The sequence below is a fragment of the Panthera uncia genome, assembly GCF_023721935.1.
Source record: "Panthera uncia isolate 11264 chromosome C1 unlocalized genomic scaffold, Puncia_PCG_1.0 HiC_scaffold_4, whole genome shotgun sequence".
NCBI classification, from domain to species: Eukaryota; Metazoa; Chordata; class Mammalia; order Carnivora; family Felidae; genus Panthera; species Panthera uncia.
Window position 1 is genome coordinate 15,381,418 of NW_026057585.1, and position 15,849 is coordinate 15,397,266.

Consider the following 15,849-nt stretch of genomic DNA (forward strand, 5'->3'; position numbering starts at 1 on the left):
AACAGTTTGGTGTCAAGTGAATTTCCTCCCTTGCCAGGGTGGGGCTGGAGAATCTGTTTCACAGCTGGTACAGCCCTGTGGCTTATGATTCACGTCAGGCAGAACTACCAACTGAACTCCCTGGCCAGACAAGACTACCTATTCAGCTCTCCAGATCGGCAGAACCAAAGGCTAAGATTTCTGCTCAGGTGTTGCTACAAACAGGAATGTGGTCTGTTGAGATCCAAATGCTGGTCGCTATAAACTCCAACTCCTTATCTGTTTCTACCTAATCCCTGGTGGTTGAGCTTGACAGATTCCTTCAGTGATACTTGTGAGGTAAGACCTGAGTGGGCCTCCTAGGAAGCATCTTGCAACTCTGGGGAAGCTGAATGTTTACTATGGTATTCTTTTTATCACTAGAGGAACTGGAGGCCCAGGGGGGCCCTCTTGCTGTGGCAAAGTACTGGCCTTGGGAGTGGTTGATGTGGTTAAAGTGAAGCCCGTCTCCCTATCCTTCTAATTGGATTCTGCTCAATCTGTGCTGCACAGAGGAGGGCTTCAGCCTCACTTCATGGTTCTGAGACCTCCATAGTGGTGTCTTGCTTATGGATAGTTGCTAGCTGGTCTTCTTGTGAGGTGTACTGAAATTAAGTATGATTCATGTCACCATTTCAATAATGTCACTTTAAAATAAATTTTATTTATTTATTTATTTTTAATTTTTCTAATGTTTATTTATTTTCGAGAGAGAGAGAGACAGAGTGCGAGCATGGGAGGAGCAGAGAGAGCGGGAGACACAGAATCCGAAGCAGTCTCCAGGCTCTGAACTGTCAGCACAGAGCCTGATGTGGGGCCCGAACTCACAAACCGTGAGATCATGACCTGAGCTGAAGTTGGACACTTAACCGACTGAGCCACCCAGGTGCCCCTAAAATAAATTTTAAAAGGCAAACTGGATCATGACTCATCCCCATATCTTTCAAGGGCTTTTCAAGGTATTTAGGGTAAAGTCTGGTCTACTATCCTTACTCTGAATAACTTGGTTCCCACTTCCTGTCTCCTTAACCTACCACTATTTCCCTCTGCTTCTATTCTGTGTGGTGGTTGATACATCACATCATAATCACCTTGTTCTTTTAGAACTATTAAGTAAACACTTTATATGTGAGGCCTGGTAATCTTAATTTTAAGCAAGCTTCATGGGTAATTCTCATTCAACTTAAATTAGAAAATCACTACACAATTCCCTATTAACCTAGTCTTTTCACTGTTTCTCAAATACACTCACTTAATTCCTATTTTGGGATCTTTAAATGCGTAGTTTTCTCAGGCTGGAATGTTGAATTTTCCCCTCTTGTTCCAAGATGAATTTCTAATTATGCTAAACTTCCAATTTACATGTTAGTTTCTTAGAAATGTCTTCCATTAGGCTCCTAGGCTAAATTATATCTTCTTATATATTCTCTTCACTTCCTATAACTTTCTTTCATAGCACCAGGAATACTGGTAATTAAATACTTATTTATGTATTTATATTTTCATCTCCTCCATAAAACTGTGTGCTCCTGGGGGCTACAACTTTTATCTCCTTTCTTAAGTGGGGTTACTATACTTTAGCATTTTGTGTTGTATCCTGCTTTTCACTCCTGTTGTTGCTGGTGACCACCTTAATCCTTGCTCTTATCACACTGTGCTACAATTGTCTCTCTACTTGTCTCTGCCCTATATAGGGGTGTGAAATTCTTGAAGGACGAGATCAACCACATTGAAACACCATCTAGCAGAATAAGCTGTAAATAGTAGGGACATTAATAAATACTTGACAAACAAATGAATGGATGATTGTACTGGTGTAATTTGTTATGTTTTAGAGAAAAGACTGTGATTTCAGAATTTCCAAGTATACAATATACTGAAGTCTGTTTTTATTTTTCCAAATTAAAAAAAAATTATCCTTTCTTTTCTCACAAATATCACTGAGATTTCATTAATATTGGATCTATTTTAAACTATGTTGTGAATGATCTTTAGGCTAGAAGAAACACAGAAGAAAATTTTTGCAATCCTGGATCAAGTGGAGATTTCTTAGATACAAAAAGTGCAATCTATAAAAAAAAGGAAAGGATTGATAAATTGGATTTCATTGAAATGAAAACTTTCTCCCTTTGTATGGCATTATTAAGAAAATTAAAAGACATGGACTAGGAGGAATATTTGAAATTGCATACCTGATAAAGGACTTGTATCCAGCTTACATAAGAACCCTCAAAAGGCAGTAATAAGAAAACCACCAACCCAACTAAAAAACAGGCACAAGATTTACAAAGACACTTCATCAAAGAAAATATAGGAATGGGAAATAAGTGTATGAAAAGATGCCCAACATCCTTAGTTATTAAGCAAATGCAGATAAAACCCATAAAATGATACCACAGCATATTTATTAGAATAGCTAAAACAAGGGGCTCCTGGGTGGCTCAGTTGGTAGGGCATCCAACTTTGGCTCAGGTCATGATCTCACAGTCTGTGGGTTTGAGCCCTGTGTTGGGCTCTGTGCTGACAGCTCAGAGCGTGAAGACTGCTTCAGATTCTGTGTGTGTGTCTCCCTCTCTCTCTGCCCCCCCACCCCCCCACCCACCCTGCTCACGCTCTCTCTCTCTCTCAAAAATAAATAAACATTAAAAAAAATTTTAAAAAAGAGCTAAAACAAGCACATAAAATAACTGAAAATACCAAAGGGTGGCAAGGATGTGAAGCAACAGAAACTCCCATATATTGCTTTTGGGAATTCAAAATGGTGCAGTCACTTTTCAAAAACAGTTTAACAGTTTTTTTGTAAAGTTAAACATATGCTTACTCTACGACCCATCAACCCTAGTCCTAGCTACTTACCCAAGCTAAATGAAATTTTTGTGTTCACAGAACAACATGTATGTTAATAGTGGCTTTATTAGTAATCACTAAAAACTGGAATCAATCCAAAGTGAGGTACATCCATACTCAGCAATAAAAAGAATGTAATATTGATAACACAACAACATGAATGGATCTCAGTTACATTTATTCTATGTGAAAGGCACCAGACTTAAAAGATCGTAAACTATAGGATTCGATTGATATAACATTCCGGAAAACATAAAGTGTAGGGACGGAAAATAGAACCATGGTTGCCAGAGGCTGAGGGTGTAGAAGGGGTGGATTACCAAGGGCAGGAGGGAATTTCGGGGGAATTATTGAACTGTTCTGTATTCTGGTTGTGATAGTGGTTACATGGCTGCATGTGTTTGTCAAAACTCACAGAGTGGTACACTTAAAGGATGAATTTTACCCCATGTAAATTATGCCTTATCACAAACAGGTAAAGAAATGTCAGTGACAGAAACTTTCTGTATCATTTATGCTTTCAAAGCCCATGTGTTGCCACCATTTGCTTGCCCTGTTATGAATATAAGCAATGTCAGCATGTAGGGTTGCATGCCTGTTTAAGAAGAAATGTAGGACAAATTATAGATTTAAATAGCCCTAACTGTTGTCTAAAAGTAGAAGTCATTAAAGCTATTTGACTAATAGCAGCTTGAAAAAAAATCTAGATTCATGTTTGGAGCTTTACATTGCTGAGTGGCTAGATTCCAGGTAAAATGATTGATTGCATTATTGAGGAACACATGTTTTACTGGTCTACCTATAAATTACCTTTAGCTCCAGGGCTACCGTAATAGGGTTTCATTTCAGAACATTTTCTTCCATTTAAAATTCCATGAGTTTTTTTTTTTTTTAAATCTGATTGCATGCCCATTTCTATCTTGTTCATTTGTGGAAATAACTTCAGTTTTGTCTTATTCTGTAAAAAACTACCATTGTGTAGAAATGCCTAAAATGCTGGTAGTAACATTTTGAATGACTGATTTCTGAGGGAACAGAAAAAAAGAATGTGGAGGTCTTTCTCGGCACATTCTCATTTCAGAGGGAAAGGTCGATAATTCAAGACAAATCCTATTTCATATGTCTATTAGGGGTCACAAAGAGCCAGTCATACTCCTATATTGAAAAAGCCTCTCTCCATCTTGCAGTAAGGGACACAAAGCCTTATATACAGATATGACCTTTAACATTTGATACTAGTTCACTTAAATACATGCTAATCCGCAAGTTATTTATTAAAATGAGAGATATTCTGCCTTCTTAATGACAGCGTTTCATTCTTCATTTCCCTTTCCTATGGAGTTTCCACCAATATATGTGCCCAACAACTGTCAGTTGTTTAGGGTGAAGAGCATTTTTGAAATGAAACTGACACACACGTACTATCTAATGGTCCAGCCCGGTGGTGACTCGATTCTCTCCACCAGGCCACTGAAATCCAACGGTGGCTCTTTTGTCACAAGCTCGGCCTCCTTCCAAAGCTTCCACAACCCAAGTCCTTTTCTTTTTCCCTGTGTAATCACAGCCTCCACTCTCTTTCCCTCTGTGCTCCAACTCATCCTTATTCATAGGCACTTAAAGCAATTTCCTTTATGCAGATCTTGATTTGTTATCAGAAATCAATATTTTGAGGACGTTCTTCTTCACGGATTACTATCATTTCAAAATCAAAATATTTTGCGATTGCTGAAAGCTCACAGAAATATTCCGTGCATGAGCTGACAGGAAACTGTAATCAAATTGTCAAGCAATTGCTCTGACTGTGGCAAAGTGAGGATGCTAGATTACATGTGTCAGCATGTGAAGATAACGGCTGCGCAGTGAACAGCAGGCTGAAGGCTTGATAGGAGACAGGAAGTTGATCGCTGGAAACTGCAACCTATTGGAGACGGTAGTGCCGCCTCAGCATTCCTTCGTTTGCATTAGGAACGCTTTTATGGTCAATAAAGTGTCTCGGTTCAGCCATCTGCAAAGCATTCTGAAAATTCCCGACGAAGTATGTTCTGTCAATTAATTTCTGCTAATCTCTAAGCCAGGGTTAAACAACTAATGGGTTCAAATGGGTACTATGGGTGGGTCCGACATTCTCAGACTGGATCTTAATGGCATTAATATATTCATTTCACAGGAATGACTGTTATGGCAAGGGAGCAAATGCTCTTCTGCGAAAATGGACCAAATCCTTTACCTGGTGGCCTGTTTCCTTGGGTATTGAAAGATTTATTGCCAGTCTCTTCCCTCCTGGTTTCCCTCTGGTCTCTGCAAGACCCTTAAGGTTCTTGGACACTTTCCCCTCCTCCCGTGGCTGCTTGCAGCCTCCACCAAGGGCTTCCAAAGATATCCATTATTCAGTGCCTCGGAGCGCTGCTGCGGCCTCTGCGGCCTAATCACTCAGCATCCTCTGTGTCTTCTCCCCCACAGGCAGGGAAGGCTGTGGAGTCTGAGGTCAGTATGTGCTGGCTTCTTCACTCTTTTATCCATCTTGGCAGCCAGATATTTTAAGGTGCTGTATTTATTATTCAGCTGCAAAACCAGGGTGATTTGGGTGACTGATGTTGTGGTATACTAGGTGTTTACTAAATAAATACATATTTTATGATGTGTATTATTTATTAAGTTAAACATTATTCTACTCCAGTGTATCTTTTGGCATTCTTTTTTCCTTTTTAAAAATTTTTCCCCATTTTGCTTTCTGAATGTATACCTGCACAAGGGGCCCACTATTCTGAGTCTCCAGGAGAGTTTGGCATCTGTGGAAGCTACATTAACTCTTTCTGGCCATTTGGCTACTGCTTTATGATTGCTTATTTTGATACCCTGAAAGTGACCGTGGTTGAGAGTTGACACAGCTCCCTGGAGCCCTAAATTTCCTCTCAGGAAGCCGCTAGGGTTTTTAAAAGTTTTTTTAAAGCAAATCCCACAGATCTCCTCAGTAGATTTGGGTTTGGGCACTCTGGTTTTGTTGTTGTTGCTGTTGTTCATTTGTTTTGTTTTGTTTTGTTTAGTTTAGTTTTTGAGAATGGCCTGTGTGTAATCTAAGCTAATGAAAGGAAAGCAGACCATGGAAACTCCTAGGGCTTATGACTCAGGTGTGCTCTCTCCCTCTCAGCCCATCCTCTGTTCTCCCCAAGGCTCCACTAGTCCTGAGGCAACACAGGTAGCTTCAGGAAGTAGGTAATAATCTTCTCCATGCCTGTTTTCATCTTTAAAAGAAGTCACTGAGGGATTTAATTGCCCTCCCAGGATAAGGATTAAAATGGTAAATAACCTGGCACATGATAGGTGTCCAAACCAGGTTTGTGAATTTTCAAATACAGAGTGGAAGAGGGTTACCCATTATAGTCAGTTATGTTCTACACAAGTAAAATACGTTATTTAACGATTATCAGGTAAGCAGTAGTGGGTGACATTGTCAGAGGACATCAAAGGAACCAAAGAGTCAACCTGGTATTTCATCTGTGTTTTTCTAGCCTACTTCAAAGCATCCCATACAGCAGGGCATGTCAGGACTCCTGCTTCTTAAGATGGGTCACAAGAAACTGTCCAAGTATTGTATGAGCCTTAGATCAATAACAGGTCCATTCCTAATATCTGTTGTTTCTACCTAGAGCCAGGGTACAAAGGGAGGCCCCCTGGCTGGCATTCTGGGCCCTCTGATGCAGAAGTCTGTAGCTGGGGCCCTGATTGTTGACCAGTCTCTGGGCAGTAAAGAAAATCACCAACAACAGTCAATTGCCTGTTGCCTTGCATTCTCTGTCTTGCGTATCCTGGGGTATTTTGTCTCCACTTACACATCGCCTGAGGTCTTCAAAGCAGCTTTCGCAGGGCTTTTGCAATCTTCACAATGACTGGTCTGGCGCTGTGGACACAGCAGTAATATGATGTAATAGTAATTATACTCTTCTTTAACTGTGCAATGATTTAGACTTTATAAAACTCCTTAAATCCCAAACCTGTGAAATAAATATTAGATACAGATGCAAAGCAACTGTATTTAAAGAAGAATGATATATGACTTAGAAAATGCACCCCTGCAACTTAAATCCATTGTTTTCAATAAAGTCTTTCAATAAAGGAGCCCTCTCCTTCCTTAACTAGGCTCAATGCCATGTTCCTCTGGGTATATCAGCCATTAATCTCTATTCTTGTATGCTCCTATAACAATTGTTCATATATTTGTTTTTAGGAATTCTTACATTCTGTTTTTATTATTGTTCTTTGTGCATGTATCTCAGCTCCTCTCTAGAATGTGAAATGTTAGGAAAAGGAATTCACTCACTCTTGCATTATGCTGTACCTTGCACAAGGACGTATCTCTTGAAGTCACTCAGGAAATGTTGGCTTGAGTTGAAATCTGGGGAACAGCTAATACAGCATCTCTCCATTAAATGCACTTTAAGGTGAAGATAAGTATTGTACAAATAAATTGGCTTTTATGCTCTGTATACCCTGACACCATATCTTCAAAAATACAATATGGTGTAGCCAGCGATACCATTGCACAAATAAAACCTTTGCTAAAAAACCTATTATAAATTTGAAAACTGGCTTATTTCATTACATATCAGAGACCGATACCTTCACTGATCAAAAGGCTAGCCAGTTGACTTGATAAAGTGACTGATTAATATAAAAACAATATTTTAAAAAAATTATGAATTGAAGAGTGGTAAAATCTCCCTTATTCAAAAAGTTATTTAATAAATATTAGAATGGTGCTTATGGTCAATGGATCAATTTTAATCAGAGCCTTGTTCTTTAGGCAAAGTATTAATGATCATAGAAGGGTGTGGGGTAACAGATATACAAAACTTCAAAGTTGCATGAATTTGCTACTTGCTTGATACAATGTGAACAGCTTTCAACTTCAACAATGAATTAAAGTATTTCCTGTCCCTTATGAAAAGACTTTTTCACATTACAATACACAATTTGCTTCTACCATTCCACCCAATCATTAGATTAAAAAATAGTGTTTAGAATATTTTAACAGTGACTCCTAGATAATTAATGGTGGTGTTTTTTTTTTTCTTTTTTCCTATATCACCTGTACTGATACAAAAATCATGTGATGGGCTCTTACAGCTCCTGGCAGAGGAATTATGTTAGAAGTAATGATGCAGATGATGTTTTTGGGAACGCTAATTACAGACATATTATTTATTTTATTTAAAAAAAAATTTTTTTAACATTTATTCATTTTTGAAAGACAGAGACAGAATGCAAACGGGGGAGGGCTAGAGAGAGAGGGAGACACAGAATCTGAAGCCGCTCCAGGCTCCGAGCTGTCAGCACAGAGCCTGACGCGGGGCTCGAACTCACAGACTGCGCGATCATGACCTGAGCTGAAGTTGGCCGCTCAACCGACTGAGCCACCCAGGCTTCCCAACATATTATTTATTTTAAATGATTCATACTTTGGGGCCAGGGAGGGGGCTTGACGTTCTGGAAACTGCATCTCCTTGGATTCCCTTTCTCCTGAACACCACCTTAGAGTCCTTAATCATTCCTATATTTTCCCTTTCTCCCAGCCAGATAGAATCACATCCCTCTTGACGTGATGAGCCTTCTGAGACCTACTTTATAAGTGATTTTTTCCTGGGCCAAGAATGAAAACGTGTCGAACAATTAAAAACCACAAACTGTCTCCACAGGCTGGGAAATGACACCGAGTAGCCATGTCGTTGCTTGTTTCTCAGTTGTGCTGATACCATGTAAACCAGATAATATCTAGCAAAGGTTACCTAATTATAAAAACATTTCTTAATCTGCTTCTATTCTTTAAACTTGTAGTCAAAGTTCGTTGTCAAATATGCTGACTGCAAGGGTTGATGAACTTGGATATCTTCCACTGTAATTCCTAAAATCCTTTGTCCCATTCCTTCCAATCTCAAATTCAATGAGCCATTCTCAAGTTTATCCTTTCTGACCAGTTAGCACAGTATTACCCTGGACTGACTTTAATTTTCTTTAAAGCCAAGCTCTTTCTCACCTAAGAACCTTTAAATGTACTCTTTCCTCTCAGTCTAGAATTTTTCATCTACTTTTATCCCTGTTCTCTCCTTTCTTTCCTTCTCTTTTATGTCCTTTTGGTTGTTGTTGCTGTTGGTCTGTACAGTAGTCTGTTTCAAGTCCCAACATAAATGCTATTTGTTCCAAAGACTTTCTCTTGAGGGGAGGTTTAACACATTAAGGGGGTCAGGAAAAGTTTAACAGTACTAATGTACAAAATGAATATTCATAGGAATTGGGAGGAACAAAACCAAACAAACAAACCAAAGATGTTTGGACCTTCTGTGTTGCCCACGCTCTACTTGCTCCCAAATCCAGACGCTTCTACCTCTTTACCTGACTTTCCATTCCTTGTTCTCTTCAGCAACCGTTTTGATCATCCCAGTTTTCTCACATCCCTCTGAGAGAAACCCAGCCACTTTGGATTTCTGGAGTGTAAATTTGGATGGACACAGAACATTTATGGGACAGTCTGCAGAACGAGGCTTAAAATATTTTTGTTGTTTTCTTTCTCTGAAATAGGCCTGGGTAGTAACATTGCTTATTCCCCAAGGCCTAGTAGATGCCATATAATCAATACAATCTTCTATAATTCTTCAGGCTAAAAGGTTTCTGTCTCCTTCTTCCGTGTTAGTTATTCTAGGACTCTGATATGTACTAAATGTTGGTGACACCACAAAATTCACAAATTGAAGACCCTAATTTCCAGTAGGGATGCTCTTTGAAGGTGGGAGTGATTAGGTTTGGATAAGATCATGAGGCAGGATCCCCATGATAAGATTAATGCCCTAAAGAAAAGAGACATGAGATTTCTGTGTGTATGTTTGCATGCATCAAGAAAAGGCTATGTGAGTACATAACCAGGAAAAAGGCACTCACCAAGAACCTTACAATGCATCTGACCATGATCCTGATCTTCTAGCCTCCAGAATCATTAGAAATATGTGTTTATTGGCAAGCCACTCTGGATATGATATTTCATTATAGCATCCTGTACTAAGATTCCTAGGTGCCATGGATCATATGCAAATAAGATCGAAGCAAAACATTAAAGAGCTGGTAGTTTGGGAAGGCACAGCTTGGAAAGATTCCTGGAAGCAGTGGTGTACATTTTGAGAAGGGTTGGGACATGGAGTGTGGGGGGCTAGTGGGTTACGGGGTGATGGGGGACTTTCACAGAATTTCAATAGTAGGGGGGTGGGCACTCCTGGTGTGAAGTTGGTGCAAACCTAGCCTGGGTAAAGAAATGGTGGGATACGCAAGGAATAAAAAGGACGATCCTGGGATTTTATAATCTGTTTGGGGAAAAACAGAATTTACCATGAGGCCATTTAACATCCATGTATTTATAATTAAGTGTCCAAATAAGTGCTATAGATTCAGGAGAAAATAAAATGAGTGCAGCTGAAGCATTTAACATACAATGACTTCTAATACTGGTCCAGTTTTGCAAGATGAAAAAGTTCTAGAGATGTGTTGCGCAACAGTGTGACTGTATATAACACTGCAGAGCCATACACTCCAAAATAGTTAAAATGGTAAATTTAATGTTATGTGTTCCTTACCAGGATTTAAAAAAATATATAAAAAATAAAACAAAACAAAAACAAAATACAGGGACTTTGATTGCCTCCCCCTATGCTTTGTCATTTCTTTATCCTGGCACATTAGTGGCTGCGATCACCAAGGAATGGAGTGAGGATTTAGCTATAATCTCCCCACCCCTGCCCCATAATCCCTATTAGCGATTTAAATAAACATAAAAATAATTTTTCGATCTAAGTTAAAAAATTCTGCTTGTTATTAAAACACAACTTCAAGAAAAATTCGCTATTCCTGAGTTTCCCATCTGGTGTGTCATAAATTCTGCAAATTAGCAGTGATCGTAAATCGTAAAGATTTTATAATGAAGAAAATTGAAACCATCAAAAGCATATACATTAAAAATCACAAAAGCATTTAAAATTTTTCTTAATATTTGAATGTTATTTAAACACTAACTCTGGTAGATTGCCGAATAGAGTAATTGTGGCTTTGGTACTTAGGACTTTATGGATAGCCACCATATCACCTCCTTTACATGTTCTCATTGAATCGCTTCCATTTGGTTTCAGTTAAATTTTCACTTGGTGGTTTTGTTTCTTTGTTGTTTGTTTGTTTTTTAACAGCACAGATACTGAAACTATACCACTTCAGTTCAAGCTTACTACTTACTAGTTGTTTGACTTTGGGTAATAATTACAAAATTTGGGACTCAGCTTCCTCATTGGTAAAATGGAGGTAATAATTGTATCTATCCTAGAGGGTTATTATGAGGATTAAAGAAGCCACATAAATGGTCAGAGCAATGCTTGACACATAGTCATGCTCAGGAGGTGGTAGAGATTATGATTATGATTATAATTATGATTATTATCAGGTATGCATAAATAAATCTGAATTGATTTAAAAAATCATAGACACACACACACACATATATATATATATATATATTTTTTTTTTTTTCCACATGGAATATTAGTAAATGAATCAAAAGTTGTAAGCAAATTCTCTGGTATCTTACTCAAAACATTTTGAATATTTTTCTCAAAAAGTGTTGAACTTTTAAAAAGTGTTCTACTTATCTATTACTACATAAGAAATTTTCCCGTATATTAATAGCTTAAAACAATTAACACTTGTTATCTCAAAATCTCCATGGGTCAGACGTCCAGGCATGGCTTAGCTGGGTTCTATGGCTTGAAATCAGTCACGAGATTGATTGAAGTCAAATTTTTGGCCAGGGCTATTGTCTCATCTACAGGCTTGACCAGGGTAAGATTCAATTCTAAATCCACCCTTATAGTTGTTGGAAGGATCCGGTTCCTTGTAGGCTGTTGGACTAAGGCCTCAGTTTCTCACTGGCTCTTGGCCAGGGGCCTCCCTCAATTCCCCACCAACTGAATTCTCCATAAGACAGTTCACATCATAGCAACTGGCTACCCTAAGAGGGGAGAGAGAACCACAGAGCAAGAGAACAAGAGAGAGAAAGCATCTAAGACTGAAGCCACATTCTTTTTCTTTAACCTAATGTAGAAATTGACACCTCATCACTTTCGCTGTAATATATTTACTAAAACAAATCCTTAGATGCAAGGCACACTGAAAGGGAGACTCATGCACAAGAATATGAATACCAAGAAGCAGAGGTTATTAGTTGCTGTTTAGAGGCCGCTCTATAACAGAGTATGCCACAGACCTGCTTCACAACAGACTTCCTTCGCTCAGTTGATTGCAACCTCTTCTTTACAGTTGCTGAACCCAAAATCTAGAGTAATCCTTGAATTGTCTTTTTTCTTCTTACGTCCTTCGGTTCTGTAAGGAAAGCTTGTCAACTCTATTCCAAAAAAGGAGAGGCAGATTTCTACCATTTCTCATGCTTCCACTACTATTATCCTTGCCCTAGACACCACCATGTTGTGTCTAGATTACTCAAAGAGTCTCCTAGTAGGTGCTTCTGCTTTTGCCCTTACCCACCATAAGTCTATTCTCTATATGGCAGCTAGAGTGACTCTTGTAAAACAGGAATCAGTCACGTCACTCTGTTCACGATCTGCCTTGGCTTTCCGTTTCACTCAGAGCGGAAGCGAAAACTTACAATGGCCTGCAAAGCTTTACATGAATTGTTCTTTAGTCTTTGCTGCTGTCTTCCACTATACCCTCTACTACAACCACACTGACTTCTTGCTATTCCTTAAGCTGGAGGGTCTATTCTGGTCCAAAAGTCTTTTATATTACTCTCCCATCTGCCTGAAAGGGTCTTTCCCTAGATATCTTCTTAGTTAACTTTCTCCACTACTTCAATTCTCTCTTAAACCTTCTTGGCAAGTTATGCCCTATTTCATATTTCAATCTATCCTCCCTTCCCTGCCCCCCCCCCATACCTTCACCCCAATCTACTCTTTCTTTCATCCTTGGCACACTTCATCTGTTATGGATTGAGTTGTGTCCTTCCAAAAATATTTACATGTTGAAGTTGTAACTCCTATTACCTCAGAATGTGACATTGCAGATATAATTGGTTAAGATGAGGTCAGATTTGAATAGGGTGGGCCCCTAACCAAATGTGGCTGGTTTCTTTATAAATAGGAGAAATTAGGACACAGACACACAGACAAGAAGAATGCCATGTGAAGACGAAGCCAAAGATAAGGGTGATGTGTCTTCAAATCAAGGAATTGTCAAAGATTTCTGGCAGAAGCTAGGAGAGAGGGATGGGATAGGTTTTTCCTCACAGACCTCTGGCTTACATCTTAAATACAGACTTCCAGAATTCAGAAGTGTGAGATGGTAAACTTCTGTTGTGTAAACCATCTAGTTTGCAGTACCTTGTTAGAGTAGACCTAGCAAACTAATATATTTTAGTACATTAGGGAATTTAATTTTTATTATTGATATAAGGTACTGTCTGTCTTTCTTTGATGAAATGTAATCATCTCAAGGGCAGGAATCTTCACATGCTTTGTTCATTGATGAAGATCCACACTTGTCACATAGTAGGATCTAGACAAAACATTATTGAATAAATGACCCAGAAACAAATTTACTACATGAAATCATTTGTACAATATTAGTTTATGCTCAAGGAACTAATTGCACAGCTCTGTAGTGCCTAGATACAGAATGCCTCAATCAATTGTAGAGTTTTTGCTTTAACAGCCTGCCTTGAAACTGCTAATGTAATACATGGGGTCAATGATGCAAAGACAATAGGAAATGTACCACTTTTTGATTAATTCAATTAGTAGACACATTGAGGACATGTTGGATAACATAGAGATCACACTAATCCAAAATACTTTTAGATTAAACAAGTTTTATTACAGATTGAATAGTACTTTAGTAATGGTGCTAGTGAGAATCTCTAAAGAGAAACTCTTTGAAGAACTTTATTTGTTCTGTAAAATACTGAAAGAGCCTATAGGAGATGAAATATTTAAATTGATAAGTGAATGTTTTGATACACACCAGATAGAAACCCTACATAAATTTGTCCTGATGGTGAGGGAACAATGGCAGAAAGTTGTAAACGCCTTCACATATAGATCATATTATAAACCTTAAGGTTTAAGAAATACATTGTTTTCTTCACAGTAAGGCTTTCAAATGTAGACATTTGCTACAGAACAGAATTCCACATTAAATGATATTATCAAAATAGCGAATCTAATAAAATCTAGGCAGCTCCATCCTATTTTCAGCTTTTGTGAAGACATGAGATCAGACACCACTCTTTCCTGTTTCATACTAAATTGTGTGGCTCACCAAAAGAAAAACTTTAGTCAAAAATTAATGAGCTATGAGAATCAAAACCACTTTTTCTGAATGATTCTTGTGTCGAATAATTTTGAAGCATAGTTATTGGCTTGCTAAAGTTTGTATTACTCAGCTGCTAAAGGAACTTATTGAAAACACCAAGAATGTCATGAAAACATCAACATGTACACAGTTTACAGATTCAAAATGAAAATGAAATCTTGAAAACATGGAGTGAAAAACATTTTACTAATGATATTTAGTTGATATTAAAATTTTAATCTTAATGAAGAATTATTAACATCCAGTAGATCAACATGGGGCTATATGGAAAGAAAAGCTTTACCATTATTTTAGAATACTTGATATGAAAAAGCTATATTGGACTTAAAATCCAAGCAGATTATCACCAAGTTTCTTAAAAGTAAACTTTTGGTCGATGGATAGAAAAAAAGAGCCGTTAGATTTCACAATGTAAGTGTTAGATAAAGTAAATGATCTAAATTCTGCAATGGTGAAATGGCAAACAGAAGGTTATTGATGATCTTCTGACATTTGCTACCTTTACTTATGTGAACAAAGTTTGTCATCAGTGGTTGAGCGTAAAAGATTGAAGAGGTCATCTGTTTACATTACTTATTTCTACACTACAAAACACCCCAAAACTTTGTGGTTTGAAGTCATAATTTATTATTATCACTCACAGTTCTGTGTATTGAATTGGACAGAGCACACAAAGCAGCATCAATTCTCAGCTGGGTCTACAGTCATTTGCAGTTTGACTAAGCTGAGTATCTCAGGCAAATGTCAGTGGATGCTGGCTGTCAGCTGATGGCTCCATTGGAGTTGTCAACCTGAGTGCCTACCTTTGGCCTCGCCATGCAGCTTGGGCTTTTCCCTCATGGTAGTTTTGTTCCGAGACAGGTAATCCCCAAAATAAGAGTTTCAAGGGACCCAGAAGGAAGTGCCAAAATTTCTTATAAGACTTTGTTTCAAAAGTTTAAAAATATTACCTCTGCTGTATTTTATTGGTTAAATGAGTCACCAAGAAAGTCCCAAATCAAGGGAATGAGAGCTAGATTCTACTTCCAGATGTGAGAAATAGCATATATTTACTATAAGGGAAGGCATTCATAGAGGCCATCTTAGGGATGCTTTGGCACATAAAGTTTTTATGAGAAGTTGAATAAAAACACTTAAAGGATAAAATATGGATTAAAATATGCCCATTGAAGCAAACTTAAGTTAATAATTAATAATAAGAAAATATTTTATTTAAAATAGGATGTACTTTATGATAGGATTAATGATTGCCTTTCTCATAAGATAGGCTCAATATGTGTTGGCTATTATTGGATGTTGTGTTTTCAGTATTGGGCTTGTGGTTAAAGTTGTCAGAACAGCAATGAAAACGACTAACATTTATATAGTAATTTGTAGATGCCAGGCACCATTCCAAGTGTTTTGTAAATATCAATGTATTTAAAGCCTCGCAATTAACCAGTGAGGTAGGTATTGTTGCTAGTTACATGTTTAGAACTGTGAGGACAGAACTGAATGACAGAAAAGTTGAGCAACTTGCCCAAGGTCACACAGCAAGTAGGTGATGAGGCCAGCATATAAACCTAGGCGTTTTGT